The 21,789-nt window shown below is 46.7% G+C and overlaps 1 long non-coding RNA gene across 2 annotated transcripts in view; it reads left to right on the top strand.

Annotated features, from left to right (window-relative positions):
• LOC144240418 (uncharacterized) overlaps positions 1–2,607 on the top strand; it is a 4,968-nt gene extending 2,361 nt beyond the window's left edge. Inside the window, exons 1-2 of one of the 2 annotated variants that reach the window (XR_013337712.1) lie at positions 901–1,369; positions 2,334–2,607. This is a non-coding gene — a long non-coding RNA (uncharacterized LOC144240418). Of the gene's footprint in view, positions 1–900; positions 1,370–2,333 lie in introns of those variants that run through there. The other variant, XR_013337713.1, reaches the window with a different exon arrangement.
• Positions 2,608–21,789: the final 19,182 nt, after the last annotated feature.

The raw sequence follows: 21,789 nt of genomic DNA, 5'->3' as shown, positions 1-21,789 counted from the left end.
CACCCCCACCCCTCCCTCCATCCCCCACCCCCGCTGCCCTGTGTCTGTCCTGACCCGAGGCGAGCCGATCCCGGAACCGCGTTTCTCAGCCGCACTGTCCACGTCACAGGGACCGTGTGACGTGACCCTCCGGGCGCCTCACCAGCGGGAGGCTGTGCGAAGCCCCCGACACGTACGTCGCAGGAGCCTTTCAGAACCGAGTCACAGCGACACCGCCACCGGGGTTGAACCAACAGCGGAGCCCTGGCCCAGAGGGGCCAAGGGTCACCGGGGTGCTGGGCGCATGCGCGCCAGGGCGTGGGGGGGGTAGGGAGTCGCGGCCCTGGGCGCTGGGCGGACGGGGGCTCGCGTCCTGACCTTGACCTCCCGCGCAGTTGTAGTCGACGAGAGGGAGGAGGCCCGGCCTCCCACCTGCCAGCCGGAAGTGGGGGCCCCGGAAATGGGGCTGGGGCAGAAATAGAGCTGGTGGCTGGGGGGCTTCGTTCTCTGGCAGCCCTTTAACAGTCTTCTTCAAACAACACTTAACAGAGAAGGGGTGGTGGGTAAAAAGGAGGCAGGAGGAAGGACTCAGCCTCTCCCGGAAGGTGCTCAGGCCTCGGATTTCCACGCCGCACTCGGCAGACAGGCGGTCGCCGGCGCCGCCCTCCCCAGGAGGCCATCTGGGGGCCCTCCCACGTTGGGTTTGGGCCTGGCCTTGGGGGAGCTCCCCTTCTCCCCACATCTTCCCGCCACGCACGCTGCTCTTGCTGAGGGGCCTCTGCAAAGGCCGGTTTTCTCTGTGGGGTCATGTAAGCAGAGAATTAGGGGTTCCCCCTGCCCCCCCCAAAAGACACAGCTTGTTGGTGACGTAAGAAAAAGACAGTTTGGGCGCCCGCCCCCCCAACCCGGGGAAGCCTGTGTGAGAGTGTAAGAACAGATAGCCACCATCAGGCCGGAGATCATCTAATCGTATCAGGGCCAAGAAATCAGGGGTAAACCCCCCAGTGCTGATTCACAAGTGAAGACTGACCTGATGGACACCCTCGGGTTATCTCTGCGAGATCTAAACCCCTTCGAGCTCAGATAATGGACCAACTGGCGCCAGAGACTTGTTGCCATCGACCCTTGCCGACCCTCCTGACTTTGACCTGTATTCAGTCACCTTGAGATGACTTTTGCCCCACTTCCACGTTGAGTCCCCGCCGCACACCCCCCTCCACGAATGCGTCCACACCCCTAGCCTGGAACTTCCCCGGTTTCGTTGCTGGAGGAGACGCTGCTTGGGGAAAGGCGCCTGGTGTTTTCCTCTGCTTGTGGCAAGTGCGACCTTCCTTCCCTGCTTTGGCTTCGCTGCGTCTCTGGCTTGACGCTCAGCAAGAACCAAGTGCAGGTTCGGCGAACAGCTGCGTTGCTGGCCATGTGTTAGTGCCCTTTGCTGGGCCGGGTCCCAGCAGCTGGCGGCCTGGCCTGCCTCTTGTCCCCAGTTCTAGCGGCGGGGGGGGCCGGGCCGCAGGCCACAGTGTCCGGCACGTGGGAGGTACTTAGGAAGAGCAATTCTTTCTTCTTATTATTGGGGGTTACCTAGGCTTGCGAAACTCTTCAGTTGAAAAGCAAGAGTTGGGGCGCCTGGGGGGCTCAGTCGGTTAAGCGTCCGACTTCGGCTCAGGTCATGATCTCACGGTTCGTGGGTTCAAGCCTCACGTCGGGCTCTGTGCTGACAGCTCAGAGTCTGGAACTTGCTTCGGATTCTGTATCTCTGTATCTCCGTCTCTCTCTGCCCCTCCCCCACTTGCTCATGTGCTCTCTCTCTCACTCAAAATTAAATAAACATTAAAAGAGAAAAAAAGCAAAGCAAGAGTAAAACTATGTCCATTGTTTCTGAACCTGAAGGTAAAGGATCTGTATTTAAGTATTATCTGTTGTCACCTGAGCCCCGCTGGGTATACTTGAATTTGTTCCTTTGGGTAAGAAAACAGCATGTGTTGACTTAAGTGGGTGGGTAATTCAAACAGCTTCATATCCTCACAACTTGAATAGCTTGTATGTATTTCTCAGGCCTCATGTACAACTGTTTTTCTTCCTCAAGGCGCACATGAAGGAGAGTTTTTCTCTTCGGCAGTGTGCGTTGGATCGCCCTGTTTGAGGGACAGCCCAGCTAGTGATGGGGAGGAGCGTCACCAGAGAAAGAATTGGGTTTATTTTATAATTGAACTCTCAACTCCACGGTAGTTTTGTAGAAACCCACAAGACCTAGCTGAGTTTTGCTCAAAGCCTTTTCTATGAAAGTCCAAGCCTTCTGAAATAAGAGGTAATTGTTTAGATTCACATTCTTCTTTCTTCTTCTCTTCCCCCAGTCTGCTTATGTTGACCAGAAGCTTCTCCATCCGATTGAATTAAATGTCTGAGACCGTCATGTGGTCAAGCTTTCAGTTAATACACAGCAAAGAACTGCAGCTGCATATTGACGCTGTATAATGAAAGGCTGATGGAAACACATTCTGGTGAACTGCAGGAAATCAAAGACATGAAGCAAAAAGACATTAAAGCGTTTTTGTATCAGAGATAGTAGAAAATGATTAATTACTTTTTAAGGTCAGGATTTTTAAATAAAGCTTTCTGGACAATTCATATTCTTCTTGATAAAATATTCTGCTTTGGATTTTTTAATTGTGGGGGTTCAGATTATTTTGTAAGAGCAGTAAAGAATATTAAATTGTCAGCATGAGGGGGAAACATTTTAACACAACAAATCTCAAATTTTATCTTTTGGCATATTATTTCCCCTGTTTGGTCCTTATCCTTATGTTTATATTCTTTGTAGACAAATATAATTATGTTTATATTCCACATTTTCATTGAAATATCATGTGTTTTTGTATAGTTCCTTTGATGGTTTTTTCATTACATAAAAGATTGCTGTAGTTTACTATGACATACTTAAAAATGTTTTTAAGCGTAAGATCATTAGGAAGAGGTCGCCATTCTGTTTTACTTGTTGTTAAGATTAATTTCATATTTATTCAGACCCACCAATGAAGTTCATGTCTGTGCTAGTCTTTGAAATGGGTTAAAAGGTACAAAAAAACCTAACCCCTAAAAGACTTTTGTGGATCTTTTCTCCAGGAATGGCAAAAATGACATTATCCTTTCATTAATGCTTACTTATTTAATCAATATTCACTGGATACAGACAATGGGCAAGTCAGCTTCTGCCCTCAATGAGTTCATTATCTACAGGAGAAGTAGCTGAGTGTCCTGTAGTGGTGCTTCTCAGATACCATGCTTTCACTCAGATGTGGAATTTAAGAAACAGAACAAATGAGCAAAGGGAAAGAAAGAGAGAGAGAGAAACAAACCGAGAAACAGACTCTTAACTATTGAGAGCAAACTGATGGCTACCAGAGGGGAGGTGGGGGGGGGGGATGGGTGAATGCGAACTGAAGAGTGCCTCTATCATGATGGAAAAAATAATGATATTAAAACAAAACATTACAAATTATAAGTATGCGCTCCTGTTACTAAAAAATAAAATAAAATGTTACTTGTTTAAAGTTAAAAAGAAGGCTTCTAGATTCATACTGTCAAACTGCTTCGCCCCAAAACTGTAATGAGTTAGGCCCCTATCAGCAGCTCACGTGTCGCAGCGCATAGGAGGGTTTCTCCTAACTTTACTCCAGTGAATTCACAAAAGTTCGGTGAACGTAATGCCCAAACGTTAATGGACTTTCATTTACGCTTCTGTCCAAAACCGAAAGACCCTGATGCTTCGGAATTAGGGACAGAGCATCATTTCACACGCCACGTAAGATACATGAGGTGGGAGGGATACAAGTTAAGTGCCATGGTGTACAGGGGATAGAGAAATGTGTTTGCGTGCAGCAGTTGGGGGAGATATCATTGAGGGACTGGGTTTTAAACTGTGGTTGAAGAGGGGATAAGGAAAGACAGAAGCTATGTTTTTTAAATGTTTATTTCTTTTGAGAGAGAGTGCAAGTTGGGGACGGGCCGAGAGAGAGGGAGAGAGAGAATCTGAAGCAGGCTCCAGGCTGTCAGCATAGAACCCAAGTGGGGCTTGATCTCATGAACTGCGAGGTCATGACCTGAGAGCTGGACACCCAACCAACGGAGCCACCCAGGCGCCCCTAGACAGACGACGTTTCGTTATCAGAGACGAATAAAAGCAGTCTGAAGAAAGGATGTCTAGGCATGTTAGAAGAATAACGAGTGGCCCACGTTTGTTGAAGTGCAGAGTTCACGGTCCTGAAAAAGCCAACAAGAGCGTGGAGCTGGGGTATGGAGGCCCTTGAGGATTTATTGAAGTGGGAAGCCACAGATTGTTTGTAAATAGGCGAATGACTTCAAAATGGAGCTTTGAAATGTTAATCCGGGTGGGTTTGCTCAAGAGGGGCTGAATGAGGGCCGGTGTTCAGGCGGAGAATACGGTTAAATGGCCAGGGAATGAGTGGCGGAAATGCAAAGGGAGGGTTGCCAGGCGGAGGCGCCGGGACAGAAGAAGGGATACAATTTGGATCGAAGAAGAGGCAGAAATAAACGATTATTCTGAGGCTTTGAGCTCGGGATGGTGGAGGATGCCACAGGCTGAGCGAGGACACTTAGCAGGGTACTGAGTTTGAAGCGCTTCCGAAATCCAGCTTCGGATATGTTGAGTTTGGAACCTAGACGAAATATTGAAGCTCAAGGGAAAGGCAGGAAGAGATTGGGGTCGATCACAGAGAAACGAATGAGACCTCAAGAGGGGAACTTCACAGGGAAAAGGACAAAGGACAGGAATTTTGGGAATGACCACATCTGAGGAGACTAGAAAGAAGTGACCATAGGGCACAACCAGGAGCCTGGCGGTCGGTAAATACGTTGCTGTAGGGCAGGGGTGCAGGTTAAAAAAGATGGGGGTGTCTAGGGTGTCAGAAGCAGTGGGGCAAACACAGATGTTGACTTAAAAACACAGACTGGGAGGGGCGCCCGGGGGGCTCAGTCGGTTAAGCGTCCGACTTTCGCTCAGGTCATGATCTCACGGTTCGTGGGTTCGAGCCCCGCGTCGGGCTCTGTGCTGACAGCTCAGAGCCTGGAGCCTGTTTTGGATTCTGTGTCTCCCTCTCTCTCTCTGACCCTCCCCAGCTGTCTCTCTCTCGCTCAAAAATAAATTTAAAAAGGGGCGCCTGGGTGGCTTAGTCAGTTAAGCGTCTGACTTTCGCTTAGGTCATGATCTCGCGGTTCGTGGGTTCGAGCCCCGCGTCGGGCTCTGTGCTGACAGCTCAGAGCCTGGAGCCTGTTTTGGATTCTGTGTCTCCCTCTCTCTCTCTGACCCTCCCCTGTGCGCGCTGTCTCTCTCTCTCCCTCTCTCTCCTAGAAATAAATAAAACATTTTAAAAAAATTAAAAGAAAAACGCAGACTGGGAACTTGAGAAAGTAAAGTTGCCCCCTTCCGAGAACTTTGCTGGTGGAAAGGAAGGGGAGAAACTAGAGCTCTTTCCCTTCTGGGGCCGCCCTGGAAGCAGGCCCTTCACTTATCAGAAGGGGATTCATCCTGACTCTAGAAGAGTCCGAGTGATGGGGCCAGACTTCAGCCCGCTGGTTCCCAGCTCTGCGAGCAGTTGTGTCCTCTGAAGAGCTGGAAGCTTCCACTGGCCACTTGTCAGCACAGCACAGTGTAGGAACAGACTCCAGACACCTGCAGAACCGGAAGATGCATCCGTGATTGAAGAGATTTAACGGGAACTGAGTTAAAAAAATTCAAACGTTAACCTCAGAGCCGAAAGAGACAGGGAGAAAACCCTGGGTCGAGCTTCTTCCAACGGGTGTTTCTTGCGGCCAATATACTGAATCTGTTTGCATCTGGAGATTAGCGGAACGTCCCTTTTCTCCACCCTCACCCCAGACACCAGCCAACACGGGGCGCCCTAAATCCGAAATGCCACACGCCCCCGGGGTCCAAGCCCAGCGACAGATTCGAAGAATTTCAGAGCTGGAGAAGACTTCAGAGATCACTAGTAGGTTGTAAACTACTGCCCGGAGGCCAAGTCCCGCCACAGACCTTTTGGGTAAAGTTTTATTGGGTCACAGCCGCACCCGTTGGGTGACACAGTCTCTCTGGGGTTCTCGCAACAGGGGCAGAATTGAGTGGCTGCATCAGAGACCGTCTGGCTGGCAAAATCTAAAATGTTTACTGTTCCGCTCTATACAGAAAGCGTGCCGGCCGCTGGGTTATGTGGCTGCCTACCTAGCCCGCTGTGCTCTCATTGTGAGCAGACAGACCTCTCTCTTTCAACCTGGGAAAATTGTGATGCTTTTAAAAAGCACCAGGAACACTTTTTGGAAGTCAGAGTTTTCCATCAAGTGGCTTTGGCTGGATTCCAGATGGTTTCTATTCATCTAGCGGTGGAGCTGGACTGGGCACATGGCATAGAAACAATTCTCAGACCTCACTTTTGTCTCTGCTCAATCCCTTGTGCTTTTAACCAGCACAATAAAAGTGCTTCAATAAGCAGGGTCAAGTAGGATAGACCCGAGAGAAATGTGAAAACGAGATTACAGGCTGTGATTAGAGGCTCCAACGTGTGCTGAATGCCCTTCAATCACATGGTACGGGCTAAGGCCACCATTTATTATAAAACAAACTGCCCAGCTCTTGGAGGCATAGAATAGATGACAACTGCATTTTAAAATGTTTTGTTCAAGTAAATGAATAGTCATTTTGGAAAACAGGGAAGCAGAGTTTTAAAATAGCTGAAAATGTTTCCAAATGTCCATATTTTTGCGTTCTTGGGGACTTTGGTTACTCTAGTTCTTAAGCGGCAAGTGAAATGATGCTCTTTCCCTAATTCCGAAGCATCAGGGTCTTTCGGTTTTGGACAGAAGCATAAATGAAAGTCCATTAACGTTTGGGCATTACGTTCACCGAACTTTTGTGAATTCACTGGAGTAAAGTTAGGAGAAACCCTCCTATGCGCTGCGACACGTGAGCTGCTGATAGGGGCCTAACTCATTACAGTTTTGGGGCGAAGCAGTTTGACAGTATGAATCTAGAAGCCTTCTTTTTAACTTTAAACAAGTAACATTTTATTTTATTTTTTAGTAACAGGAGCGCATACTTATAATTTGTAATGTTTTGTTTTAATATCATTATTTTTTCCATCATGATAGATGCACTCTTCAGTTCACATTTACCCATTCCCCCCCCCCCACCTCCCCTCTGGTAACCATCAGTTTGCTCTCAATAGTTAAGAGTCTGTTTCTCGGTTTGTTTCTCTCTCTCTCTCTGTTTCCTTTGCTCACTTGTTCTGTTTCTTAAATTCCACATATGAGTGAAAGCATGGTAGTTGTCTTTCCCTGACTGACTTACTTCATTATACTCTTTGGCTCCATCCATATATCATTGCAAATGGCAAGATTTCATTCTTTTTAAGGCTGAATAATATTCCATTCTGTAGGGGCGCCTGGGTGGCTTAGTCGGTTAAGCGTCCGACTTTCGCTTAGGTCATGATCTCGCGGTTTGTGGATTCGAGCCCCGCGTCGGGCTCTGTGCTGACTGCCAGCTCAGAGCCTGGAGCCTGTTTCAGTCTGTGACTCCCTCTCTCTCCGACCCTCCCCTGCTCATGCTGTCTCTCTCTCTCTCTCTCTCTCCTAGAAATAAATAAAACATTAAAAAAATTTTTTTAAAAATATTCCATTCTGTATGTATATATGCCCCCTCTTCTTTATTCATTCATCTACTGATGGACCCGCTTCCATAATTTGGCTGTGGGAAATAATGCTGCGATAAACATAAGGGTGCATGTATTCTTTGGAATTAGTGTGTTTGTATTTTTTGGATAAGCAACCTGTAGAGCAATTGCTGGACACAGGGGAGTTCTATTTTTAATTTTTTGAGGAGACTCCATACTGTTTTCCACAGTGGCTGCACCAGTTTGCATTCCCACCAACAGTGCAAGAGGCTTCCTTTCTCTCCACATCCTCACAAACACGTGTTGTTTCTTGGGTTTTTGATTGTAGCCATTCTGACAGGTGCGAGGTGATCTCTCATTGTAGTTTTGACTTGTAGTTCTCTGAGGGTTAGTGACATTGAGCATTTTTTCATGGGTCTGTTGGCCACTGGTTGTCTTCTATGAATCAAAAAGTCATAATCGAGTTTGTACCCACCAACCCAGCAATCCCACTTCTAGGAATTTGTCTTAAAGACATAGTGGTGTAGGGGCACTTGGGTGGCTCCGTCGGTTAAGCATCAGACTCTTGATTTCAGCCCAGGTCATGATCTCATGGTTTCGTGAAGTTGAGCCCCGAGTCTGTCTGCCTTTCTCCTGCCCCTCCCCTGCTCACGCTCTTGCTCTTTCTCTCAAAAATAAACGAACTTTAAAAAAAGTAAAAAAAGAAAGAAAGAGTGATGTGGAAGATATTTACATATAATATGTATTCTTTAAAATAAATAAAAATTGGAAATAAATGTCCAACAATTAGATTCTGTTTAAACGAATTTTCATACATTTATATGGTAGAATATCATGGAGCTTTTAAAATTAGGATTTTGAAGAAAATGCATATAACATGGAGAAAGGTTCATAATGTATTAAGAAAAAAGTATTTTTAAAAATTTTAATGTTTATATTTGAGAGAGAGAGAGAGCATGAGCAGGGAAGGGGCAGAGAGCAAGGGAGACACAGAGTCTGAAGCAGGCTCCAGGCTCTGAGCTGTCAGCACAGAACCCAGTGTGGGGCTCGAACCCACAAACTGCGAGATCATGACTCGCGGCCATGTCGGATACTCAACCGACTGAGCCGCCCAGGCACCCCAGAAAAAAACTATTAATGAATGTCAGCAAAGTTTATCTCTAGGCCGTGAGATTCTAAATGTCTTTTGTATTTTTCTTAATGCTTTGGTGTTTGTACCTTCAGTATAATGTGCAGATTATTATTATTTTTCACTCGATCAGATCTTTCATTAATTCAGGCAAATTCTTAGCTATAATCCTCTCAGTTATTGTCTCTGCTCCTTTTCCATTTCCTTGCCTTCTAGCATATGGGTTACATATATGTAAGACCTTCCCTCTTCTTCCTATCTCTGAACCTCCTTTTCATCCTTTCCATTTCTTTGACTCGCCATGTAGCACCCTGGGTAACTTCTTCAGCTAGATCCTTATTGTTCAGATCAGCAATTCTCTCTTCAGCTGTGCGTTCAATCTATCGACTGAGTTTTAAACTTTAATAATTATATTTTTAATTTCTAGAACTCCTATTTGGTCATTATTTAGAATTTCTTGTTCTCTGCACATGTATTTTTTTAAGGTTTATTTTTGAGGGAGAGCACGAATGGAGGGAAAGGGCAGAGAAGGAGGAAGAGAGAGAGAACACCAGGCAGGCTCCACGCCCGGAGCATGATGCCAGCTGTGGGGCTCAAACCCACAAACTGTGAGGTCCTGACCTGGGCCCAAATCAAGAGTTACTTGCTTAACTGACAGCGCCACCCAGGAGCCCCTCTGCACATGTTTTTATTTCGTCTTTTAGTTCTTTAAAATAACAAATATAGTTATTTCACATTGTGTGTCTGATAATTCTAAGATCTGCAGCCTTGGTAGGTCTATTTCTACCGTCTGTTGTTTCTGTTTATTGTCATATTTCTTTTGTGCACGTAATGAGTTTTATCTGTGTGCCGCGTAAGGGGTATTAAAAAATGAATTTTCTGGCTGACCAAAGGGAAAGAGATTATTACTTCTCCAGTAGCTCCTCACTGGAAAATCATTTGTGGGTTTCTTTGAGATGTAGGATGGAGACAGATTCCTCTACAAAGGATTTAAAGGTGTTTTTCCCAGTGTGAAGACACCTTAAACCCAGTTCTCAGTGTGAAGAGGTTTTCTCAAACTGGTGGTGTGAATTCAGGCTGCAAAGGGCATGAGAATCGCTCTGGCTCTCAGTTACCCGGGGGCATGACGCCCCTGCCCACTTAGCACCAAGGATTAAAGCAGCCAAGTTTCTTGTGGTCTTTCAAGAGGGGAGAGATTTCTCATTCTGTTTTCTTCTTCTAATTTTTAAGCTGTAGTCATTTGGGGTGTCAAATGTTGGGTACCCGTCCGATTCCTTGGATGGACTTTATCTTGAACCCTGTGTTCCCCGTCAGGTCAGAGACGCTGAGGCTCAAGTGAACCCTCGAACCCTCTCTTCCTGGCACCATTTTGCACAATGAATCTGACAGGACATCATAATGGCTTTCTCTTCAATTATAAGTAACGTCTCGGTGCTTCACGCCGCCTCCACTGCTACCTCTGGTCTGAGCCACTGTCACCTCTGGCCTGGGTTACCCGAATGCCCGCTCTGCGCCTGCGCTGCAGCCGTCTATTCGCAACACGGTGGCAAGAGCGGCCCTGCTACAGGTCAGATCAGATCACGTCCCTGACCCGAACCCTGCGGTGGTTCCTCATTTCACTTAGAGCGAAGCACACTTTTTCCAGGGCGGCGTTAGGTATCTCGCCTCTCCAGCCTCATCAACTAACTCTGTCCCCTCCCCCACGTTGGTCAAGCCACATGACCCGTCTGGTGTTTCCGTGGGCCCGCAAACTCACTCCTCACTCAGCTGTTCCTCACCTCGTTGAAGGCTCTCCCCAAAAGTCAGCTTTCCAGTGAGGCCTCCCCTGTTGAACCTATTAACTCTCGTCAGCTTTCTCACATCGCTGGACGCCCAGCTCCTTGATTCTGCTCTATGTTTTCTTTCTCTTTGCATGCACTTATCAGATTCTAAGTATCGTCATTTTCTCATTTTTTGTTTTAGTTTTATTATGCATCCTACCTTACTAGAATTCACGTTGCTTCGTGAAGGCAAGAATCACTCTTCCCTGAGAGATGTAAACCACAAACCCTCATTCACATGGTGTATGGTCAGAATTTACACTCCGTGAGTGGTTTGAGAAAACCCACCCCCAAAACAAACAAACAGAACCAAATGTTCCTGAGTTAATAATGACCCCAGAACTCAACACTAGACCTCAAAGAATTCCAACTGAAAGACTTCTAAAGAACAAACGCTCACAGGCCCGTATCACTAAATGCACAGAATACAGCGGGTGAGTCGGCAGAATTAAATTACTGAAGCAGACCCATGAGAACTGAAGGTACTGGAATTATCATATGAAATCGTAAAATGGATGTTTGAAGAGGTAAAAGAGAAGGTTAATGTACGGCAATCAAAATGGACTTACAAGGAGAGCCTGGGTGGCTCGGTCGGTTAGCCGTCCAGCTTCAGCTCAGGTCACGATCTCACGGTTCCAGGAGTTCGAGCCCTGTGTCGGGCTCTGCGATGACAACTTGGAGCCTGCTTTGGATTGTCTCTCCCCTTCTCTCTCAGCCCCTCCCCTGCTTGCACTCCTCTCTCAAAAAATAAAGAAAGAAACATTAAAAAAATTGCATAGCACTAAAAAGCGTCCTTTTNGAGCTGTCAGCACAGAGCCCGACGCGGGGCTCGAACCCACGAACCCTGAGGTCGTGACCGGAGCCGAAGCCGGACGCCCAACCGACTGAGCCCCCCCCGGGCGCCCCAGTCATACTGTATTTCTTGCCCTGAGGGCGGATTCGTGAATGTTCTGCGTTCCATGTTCTTCGCACCGGGTGGGTGGAACGTACGTGTGTAAAGCACTTGGTAACACAAACCCCGCGGCCCCGGTGCCCGCTGTTTCCGGAAGCGCTGAGGCAGGGCTCGGAGCCCCAGGGCGCCGACAGCAGGGACCCTGGGGGCCTCCCTCCCTCCCTCACCCCTCCCTCCGCACCTCCCCCGCTGGCTTTGCCTTCCTGAAGGGCGCTTGACCCTNCCTCCCGCTGGGAGACGGGCCGCGAACGCGGCAGAGCCACCCGCCTTCCGCCAGCAACGTGCCCGCGTCACCGGCGGCCCCGAGCGGCCGCAGCGGGAGGAGAGGGCTGCCCGGCGCTGCTGGCTACACCCGCCGGCACCAACCGTCCAGCCCAGACGGGGTGAAACCTGCGCTCCTGCAGGTGAAACGGCTGCTGCTTGTCGCGCGTCACTGTGTGTCAGGCAGCGTTATTGTGGCAACAAGTAACTGACACACCAGGTTCCTAAAAGGTAACTCTGGACTGTCCTTTTCCACTGATTCGACTGCCAAGGATGTAATCAGCTAAGTCAGGACATTAAAAGAGCTTATGAGGGGCGCCTGGGGGCTCAGTCGGTTGAGCGTCCGACTTCTGCTCAGGACATGATCTCAGGGTTCGTGGGTTCGAGCCCCGCGTCGGGCTCTGTGCTGCCAGCTCAGAGCCTGGAGCTGCTTCAGATTCTGCATCTCCCTCGTTCTCTGCCCCTCCCCTACTCATGCTTTATCTCTGTCTCTCTCTCAAAAATATAAACATTAAAAAAACCTATCTGCATATATTTCATGATTCCTCTATTTTCAACAAACATATTTATCCCCATGTTAATTTGCCAAGAATTTGGCAGCTCTACCTGAAACTCTCCTACCCTGTTGGCAGAGATATAAAATTGTACAACCACTTTGGCCAACACTGTATAGCTCATTTGAAATGTTAAATACACACTCAGCACACAGCCCAGCCATTGCACTCTCTGAACTAAAAATACGGCCCCATAAAGGCTTGTACACAAATGTTCCTAATAGCCCCAAACTTGGTTCAAACCATTCATGATGGTTAATTTTATATGTCAACTGCACCGGGCCACAGGATGCCCAGATATCTGGTCAAACATTATTCTGGGTGTTTCTTTGAGGGAGGTTTTGGATGAGATTAACATTTAAATCGGTAGGCTGCGTAAAGCAGATTGCCCTTCCCAATGTGCTTGCGCCTCGTTCAACCAGTTGAAGCTCTGAATAGAACAAAAGAGCTGACCCTCCTGTGGGTGGGAGAATTCTCCTGCCTGACAGCCTTCAGCTGGAACATTGCTGTTTTTTCTTGCTTCCAGACTTGAACTAGACATTGGCTGTTCCCGGATCTCAAAGTCTACTGGCCGTGAAACTAGAATTGACACCTCTGGATCTCCGGGGCCTCCAGCTCGCCAACTGCAGATTGGGACTTGTCAGCCTCGGTAATCATGTGGGGCAGTTCCTTATGATACATACATACAGTCATACATGCGTAAACCCCCCTCCCCCCAGAGAACCCTAACGTACCACCCAAAAGCTCATTAACAGGTGAGTGAACAGATAATGAAATTCTCAGCAAAAGAGGAACAAACTATTGAAACCTACGACAGAGATGAATCTTGCAAATGTTACGTTGTGTAAAATAAGACAGAGAGTTAATTCATACTGTATAATTCCATTTATGTGAAATTCTAGAAAAGACTATTCTATAATGTCAAAAAGCAGCTGAAGTTGGTGATGAAGAAGAATTGACTAGAAGGAGCACAAGAGAAACTTTTCGGGTGATGGAGATGTCCCTGAGTGTGGTGGTGTCCATTCGGCATCTACGCCTGGCAAACACAAATTGTATCTCAATGAAGTTGGATTTGTATAAAAAGAATTATCAGCCCCGGCAAGAGAATAAGCTTTTCTGATATCATATCCTTTGATGCTCTATTCTGTGGCAGTTTAAGTTTAGAATCCAAGTTTTTATTCATTCAGTCATCCACTCACTGGGTCACTACCAAGGACCTACTATGCGCCAGTCCGTGGTCCAGGCAGACATGGTCCAAGCCCATCTGAATCACTGGGTCCTCTGTACTCGTTGGGTCTTCTTCTGGGCTGTAGTATCCAAAGTTCTTACCCTCCTAAACGACGCATTTTAGAGGCACATGGGAAGTTAGAGGTTGAGCTGGTCGTAGAAGTTGGCCTATTTTTACCTTTAGGTCCTTCTACCGGTCGATGTCATACTTACACACATGTAACTGCCTGGATGTCTGAGCTGAGCTGGGTTTCCATATTTAATAAAAACTCTGGAGGACACAGTCTCCGTGTGGGCACGGAGGTTTGTATCTAGAAGAGCAGTTGAATCCTCCAAGCAGTTTCTTATCAGAGAAAGTTTCCCAACTCAGCTCAAGTGCTTCAGGGGTTCGCTGCCCCCACCCCAGTCGAGCTGTTTGCTCTCAGTGCAGAGCCTGCTTCAGGTCTTCTGTCCCCTCTGTCGCTCCCTCGCTCATGCGCATGTGCTCTCTCTCATAAAAACAAATTTTATGAGGTCTTGAATAAAAAATATAAGAAACAACTATTTTCCATCTTAGCTGGATTTGCCAAATGGATAAATTCCAAAATTTTACTATTCTTGTCAGTTGCTTTGTGTCTTAACCAAACCAGCCACATCTCTGTCTAATAAAGGCAGTAATAAAAAACATAGTCTTGCAGCCAACGTTTCATAGTGATCTTGTTTTTGTAGTTAAAGAAATAGGTTTTGTTTTTTTTTTTTTGTTTTTTTTTTTACCAATTCTTTCAGTGATGTTTAAAATGCTTCCCAGAATTGAGAACTCATTAAAAGGAAAATATCATAGAATTAATAATCTGGAGGTGCCTGAGTGGCTTAGTCGGTTAAGCGTCCGACCTTCACTTAGGTCATGATTTCGCGGTTCGTGGGTTCGGGCCCCGCATCGGGCTCTGTGCTGACTGTCAGCTCAGAGCCTGGAGCCTGTTTCAGAGTCTGTCACTCCCTCTCTCTCTGACCCTCCCCTGCTCACGCTGTCTCTCTCTCTCCTAGAAATAAATTAAAAAAAAATTAAAAAAAATTAAAAAAAAGAATTAATAATCTGATTTTTATCATATACACTGTATTTAAAATTCATTTTTTATTAATTTTTTTATGTTTTTATTTTATTTTTGAGAGAGAGACAGAGAGAAACAGAGAGACAGAGCCCGAGTGGGGGAGGGGCAGAGAGACACAAGCTGTCAGCACAGAGCCAGACTTGTGGCTCAAACTCACAGACTGTGAGATCATGACCTGAGCTGAGGTCAGACGCTCAACTGACTAGGCGCCCCTAAAATTCATTAAAAAAACGTTTAAGCCTTTATATTTTTGTTGTTGTTGATTTATTTATTTCAAGAGAAAGAGAGCACAAATGGGGGAGGGGCAGAGAGAGAGAGAGGGAGAGAGAGAAAAACCCAAGCAGGTTCCACACTGTCTGCGTACAGCCCAATGTGGGGCTCGAACTCAAGAACCGTGAGATCGTGACCCGAGTCGAAATCCGAAGTCAGACACTTAATCAGCTGAGCCCCCCAGGCGCCCCTAAAATTCACTTTGAAAAGAAATGTATTATTTTGCTGCGGCTTTATGTTGCCCCCTATGGTACGAAAGAGGCGAGGCCCCACTGGAGTGCACAACTCACACGCCAAAGATGGAGCTCTTCCCTAAGAGCTCAGAAAGGCGCCTGTGGGCTCAGACAGACACGGCGGGTGGTCAGGAGAGCCAGCTCTGAAGCCAGATCATCGCCCTGGAGTCCCGGCACGTGGCCTTCGGTAAGTGACTTGGGGTCTCTGCCTCCGCTCCCGTCTGTAACATGGACGTACCAGTAGGAGCCACCTTACCGGGCTGTTGAAAAGGACTCAGAGCAGTGAGTGCCCCTTAGTGGCAGGGTTACTATTCACGTCTTTACACGTGGTCTAATTTGCAGCTTCTCCCGTGTGCATTGGACACGATACTATCTTTCTCGCAAGGTTGTGAGGATCCAGTGAGAGGATTCACACAAAGTGCCTGACATCTTCAAATAAAATTATTTATTTGGAAAGTTTATAGCTAAGTATATACTTGTAAAAATAATTAATTGGGGGTGATCCTTTTAAACCTGAAATTACATATTTGCCTATTGGCAATTCGGAGACGGTCAACTTTGGATTTTACGTGTCCTGAGTGTCCGTTTCGCCGCAGCTGCATGAAGTGAGCGTCTCTGCTTCACGGCTGAGCCCGGAGAAGCTCAGGAAGTTTGGACACCTTGTCCACGCGCACATGGTGAGTAGGGGTGAGCGGGCACTGAAGGCAGCCCTTCAGGCTGCCCCAACCTGGGTCCTTGGATGGGGCCGCGCTGCTTCCCCGGGGCGCCCCTGTCTCTGTTGGACGTCGAAGCCCGGAGCCGACGCGCGGCCCGTCCGGGGCGGGAACAGGCCGCTGGTGGACCGCAGGGGCAAACGCAGGCCTTTCCCGAGTGTCTCAGCCCTGCGCGCCTGGGTTTCAGCTAGGACGAGAATAGAAGCGTTGATGAAAAGCCGGAAACCAGACCGAGGAGAGGAGGGAGGGAGGACGGAGAGAGAGGGAGAGAGGAAAGGAGCAGAGAGGGCGATGCCAGAACCCTCTACAGCGGTCTTGCAAAGCTGGCGCCGTGGCGGAGGGGAGACTAGAACTCGTACACTTAGGAATCAGCGCAGCAGGCGGGTCTGATCATCCCGAAGTGTTCAGGGTCTCCCACTCTGTGTTGATGACTTTAGCGTTGTAGTGTATCTGGAAGTCCGGGGTTGTGCTACCTCCTGTTTTGTTCTTCTTTTTCAAGATTACTTTTGTGGTTCCGTACAAACGTTAGGGTTATTTGCTCTGGTTCTGTGGAACATGCCATTGGTGTTTGCACCAAAGGGATTGCACTGACTCTGTAGACTGCGCTGGGTGGTGTGGGTAAATATGGACACACAGATCAACCGGGCAGAATAGAGAGTCCAGAAAGAAACGCACAATTATGTGATCAGTTAATCTTCAACAAAAGAGGTAAGAATATACAATGAGAAAAAGACAGTCTCTTCAACAAATGGTGCTGGGAAAGCTGGAGAGCTACGCGCAAAAGAATGAAACTGGACCATCTTCTTAGACTACACACAAAACTAAACTCAAAATGGATTAAGAACCTAAATGTGAGATCCGAAACCAAAAGAGTCCTAGAAAAGAGCACAGACAGTGATTTCTCTGACATCAGCTGTGGCAACATTTTTCTAGATACGTCTTCAGAGGCAAAGGAAACAAAAGCAAAAATAAAATATTGGGACTGTAGCAAAATAAAAAGTTTCCGTGCAATGAAGGAAACAATGAACAAAATAAAAGACAACCTACTGAATAAGAGAAGATATTTGCAAATGACCTATCTGATAAAAGGTTAGTATCCAAAATATATAAAAAATTTATACAACCCCACACCAAAAAACCCAAATAATTCAAAGAAGGCAGAAATAGACATTTCTGCAAAGAAGACATGCAGATGGCCAACAGACACAAAAGAAGATGTTCAACATCACTAACCATCAGGGAAATGCACACCGAAATCACAAGGAGCTATCACCTCACACCTGTCAGAATGGCTAAGATAAAAAACGCAAGAAACAACGCGTGCTGGTGAGGATGTGGAGGAAAGGGAACCCTCGTGAGCCACTGACGGGAATGCAAACTGGTGCGGCCGCTGTGGAAAAGAGTATGAAGGATCCCCCCCAAAATTAAAAGTAGAGCTACCACATGGTCCAGTGATTCTACTACTGAGTATTGACACAAATAATACGAAGATACTAATTTGAAAATATGTATGCACCCCTGTTTGTTGCAGAATTACTTACAACAGCTTAAATTATGGAAGCAGCCCAAATGTCCATAATAGATGAATGGATAAAGGAGAAGTTATATATATTTTTTCATATATATGTATATATATGTAATGGCATATTACCCAATCATAAAAAGCATGAAATATTCCATTATAATATTCCATCATATCTACATTCCATTATATATATGTGGAAGAGTAGTCATAAAAAGCATGAAATCTTGCTACTTGCAACATGGATGGATCTAGAGAGTATAATGCTAAATGAAATTAGAGAAAGAAAAATACAACATGATTTCACTCATATGTGGAATTTAAGAAAGAAAACAAATGAGCAAGGGGAAAAAAAAGAGAGAGAGGCAAGAAACAGACTCGTAACTATAGAGAACAAACAGACGGTTACCAGAGAGGGGGGTGGGATGGGAAAAATAAATGACGGGGATCAAGAGCACACTTATTGTGATGTGCACTGAGTAATGTATAGAGTTGTGGAGTCACTATATTGTACACCTGAAACGAATATAACACTGTGTGTTAACTATACTGGAACTTTTAAAAAAGTATTAAACATCCGTATTAATAATGATGATGCTTCTTACACCTGGACGTGGCTTAGATGACAACTAATAGTCCAGAACATAAATGAGAATCAGACTAAAGCAAAGCAAAACAAAAGGCAATAAAATAGAAAACCAACTTTCTGAGAAGTTATACTGCGTTCGGCCTATAGATACTTGGCTACCTCTCTTACCCCCTTCTGAGCCCACCCGTACTTTGGTTCTTTGGATGATGGAGTAGGTAGAAACATGTCCCCCCAAAGATGTCCGCATCCTAACCCCGGGAACTTGGAGATATGGTAGGTGAAACAGCAAAGGGAGAAATAAGGATGCTAATGGAACTCAGATCTCTAATAAGCTGACTTTAAGATAGAGAAGTTGCCCGGTGCCCAGTGTGATCACAAGCATTCTTAAAAGTGAAAGGAGTGGAGGTGGGAATGATCTGGTCTCACATGGACTCAACTATTGCTGACTTGCAAGATGGTGGAAGGGCCCGGGGTCAAAGAATGAGGGCATCCAGAGAAGCGGGAAAAGGCAAGGAGACAGATTCTTCCCCAGAGCTTCTGGAAGGAACCTGCCAGCACCTTGATATGGGCTCAGTGAGACTCACTTTGGACTTGTAACCTCCAGAACTATAATAAGTTCGTGTTGCCTTAAGCTATGAAATTGGTGGTAATTTGTTGCAGTAGCAACAGAAAACGCATACGGGCGGCAACAGGCAGAATGTTTCGGAACTCACAAAGTCCACTCTCCCTTTATTGTCTGATGGGAACATTGCCAAGTTACTTAAACTTCCCGAGCTTCCTTCCCTTCAGTGAAACAGGGATCTTTCCTTCTCAGGGCTGTGGTGAGACTCAGAGAATATGTAAAAGGATGGCAACCAAATTGAAAATGGGGAGATCATATATAATTTTAGGTTTAAAAAATCACCCCAGATTAATTATTTTTACATTTATATACTTAGCTATAAACTTCCGAAATAAATAACTTTCACTTATTGGACATGTCAGCTGCCTTGTGTGAATCATCTCTTAATCCTCACAGCAACCATGCAAGATAGTAGGATCATCACCAACGTACATGGAGAAGGTGCAAATTAGACCACATGCCAAAATATTAATACTAACACGACCGGAGCGCTGGGGGGCTCAGTGGGTTAAGCCTCCGACTCCGGCTCAGGTCATGATCTCACGGTCTGTGGGTTTGAGTCCCGCGTCCGGCTCTGTCTGTGCTGACAGCTCGGCGCCTGGAGCCTGTTTCAGATTCTGTGTCTCCCTCTGTCTCTTCCCTCCTGCTTATGTTCTCTCTGACTACCAAAAATAAATAAACGCTAAAAAAAAATACTAACATGACCACGTAAGTGACGCCCACTGCTCTGAGTCCTGAGTCCTGAGTCCTGGGTCCCACTGGTACCTCCATTTTACAGACAGGAGCTACGCAGAGGATGTGGAGTCACTTGTCCAAAGTCACCGAGCCAGGATTCCAGCGTGGATCTGCCTCCAGAGTTGATTCACTTGACCACCCGCTTGTATTTGCAAAAGTGCAAATAGGAGGTTAGATATGAAGTGTCACCTGGGTGGCTCAGTCAGTTGAGCCTCTGACTCTTGATTTGGGCTCAGGTCGTGAGGTCAAGCCCCTTGTCCGGCTCTGCACTGGGCACGGAGCCTGCTTAAAATTGTCTCTCTCCCTCCCCTCTGCCCCTCCCCTGCTTGTGTGCGTGGGTGTGCTCTCTCTCCCTCAAAAAAGTAAAATAAAATAAAAATAGCTAAAATCTAATTTAAAAAAAGAAGGGTGTGAAAATAACTGTTTATTTAGAAACGGATTCCGGGAGGAGGCCCGTTTAGAACGCCCCCCAGCCCTCCGTGGGCGAGGGAGGGAGGTGTGCTCCGAGGTGAGTGGAAAGGGACACGGGGGTTGAGCCACCTGCGGTTAAATACTGTTGTAAATTTTACAAAACATCTGACTGTGTAAACAGATTGCTACATCCGCTCGGAAGGCTGGGAGGGAACCCAGGCAAGGCGGACGCCCGGGGTGTTGGCTTGATNGGGGGGGGAGCAGGTGGCGGGGGGAGGCAGTTCTGACTCAGTCAGCCCCTTGGGGTCCCATAGAGACTGACAATTGCAGTGTATTCTTTTGTGGGGGGCATAGAACATTCTCATGTATGGATGAGAAGATGTGCCAGGACGCAGGTTTCCTAACCAAGCAGCTGTGAGCGGGAGACGGGCGATGCTGGAAGTTCCACGGCCACGCGGATGTGTTTTCCCAGAGGGGCCCTGAGCCCTAGGCGGCCTGCGTAAGAACAGGATGAGGTGCATCTCTGCCAACCCACCTCCTTCTCAGGAAAAGGGGGAAATAACCGGATACCACCATTCACTATAATTATATATAAAAATATGTAACTAGTTAATGGTAATGATGACTAATAATGACACGATGCTCCCAGGGGTTTGAGGAGGTTTTGTGCCCAGGGTCTCTCATAACAGATGTGACAACACCCGTGCGTTAAAGTCACACGCTTTTCTCACAGGAGGCTCCCTCCTGGCCACTGAGTTTTATCTTACAAATGTGTGTACTAGTATCTGCCCTTTTATATCTGAAGTTAAAAGTACTTAGTTCAGGGGAGCCTGGGTGGCTTAGTCGGTTAAGCGTCCGGCTTTCGCTTAGGTCATGATCTCGCAGTTCGAGGGTTCGAGCCCCGCGTCGGGCTCTGTGCTGACTGCCAGCTCAGAGCCTGGAGCCTGTTTCAGAGTCTGAGACTCCCTCTCTCTCTGACCCTCCCCTGCTCACGCTGTCTCTCTCTCTCTCCTAGAAATAAATAAAAATGCTTTTTAAAAAAGTCTTAGTTCATTATAGAAATTGTAGAAAAGGGAAGTAAAAATTCATCTGTAGTCCCAGAAACAATCATTGTTACTTCCTTCTAGTCTTTCTTTCTTTTTTTAAAAAAATTTTTTAATGTTTTATTTATTTCTAGGAGAGAGAGAGAGAGAGACAGCATGAGCAGGGGAGGGTCAGAGAGAGAGGGAGTCACAGACTGAAACAGGCTCCAGGCTCTGAGCTGGCAGTCAGCACAGAGCCCGACGCGGGGCTCGAACCCACGAACCGCGAGATCATGACCCAAGCGAAAGCCGGATGCTTGACCGACTGAGCCCCCCAGGCGCCCCAGTTTTTAAGTAAAATTTTTATTGAAGTGTGATATGCACGCACAAATCTAATATAGCCATTAAACACTTAAAAAATATACACATATTGTTTACATATTAGTGTTTAGGTTTTTCTGTTCTTAAATGTGACCTCAAAATAAATTTCTCCTAGAAATTTTCAGAAATGGGGGCGCCTGGGTGGCTCAGTTGGTTAAGCATCCGACTTCGGCTCGGGTCATGATCTCATGGTTTTGAGCTCGAGCCCCGCGTCGGGCTCTACGCGGACAGCTCAGAGCCTGGAGCTGCTTCCGATTCTGTGTCTCCCTCTCTCTCCACTCCTCCCCTATTTGTGCTCTGTCTTTCTAGGTCTCTCAAAAATGAATAAATGTAAAAAAGAATTTTTAAAGAAGCTTTCAGAAATGAAAATATGCCTTTGAAAAATTATGAAAGCAACATAAACTCAGAAAAAATTAGAAAATAGAGACAAATATGAAGAAGTCACCTTTAAGTTACACACACCCAAAGGATGTTGGAATGTAGAACCAGATAACAAAGGCCAGGGCTTATGACTCCGTAAAGTGACCGTGTGTTTGGCTTCACGAGCCAGGAATTCGGTGTCCAGGGTCCGTGTGGAGCGGCTGACGAACATGGCGGGA

Source organism: Crocuta crocuta, unplaced genomic scaffold (assembly GCF_008692635.1).
Source record: "Crocuta crocuta isolate KB4526 unplaced genomic scaffold, BGI_CrCroc_1.0 scaffold277, whole genome shotgun sequence".
Taxonomy (NCBI): domain Eukaryota; kingdom Metazoa; phylum Chordata; class Mammalia; order Carnivora; family Hyaenidae; genus Crocuta; species Crocuta crocuta.
The sequence above is the reverse complement of the archived record's forward strand: the minus strand, read 5'-3'. Positions and strand labels throughout refer to the sequence as shown.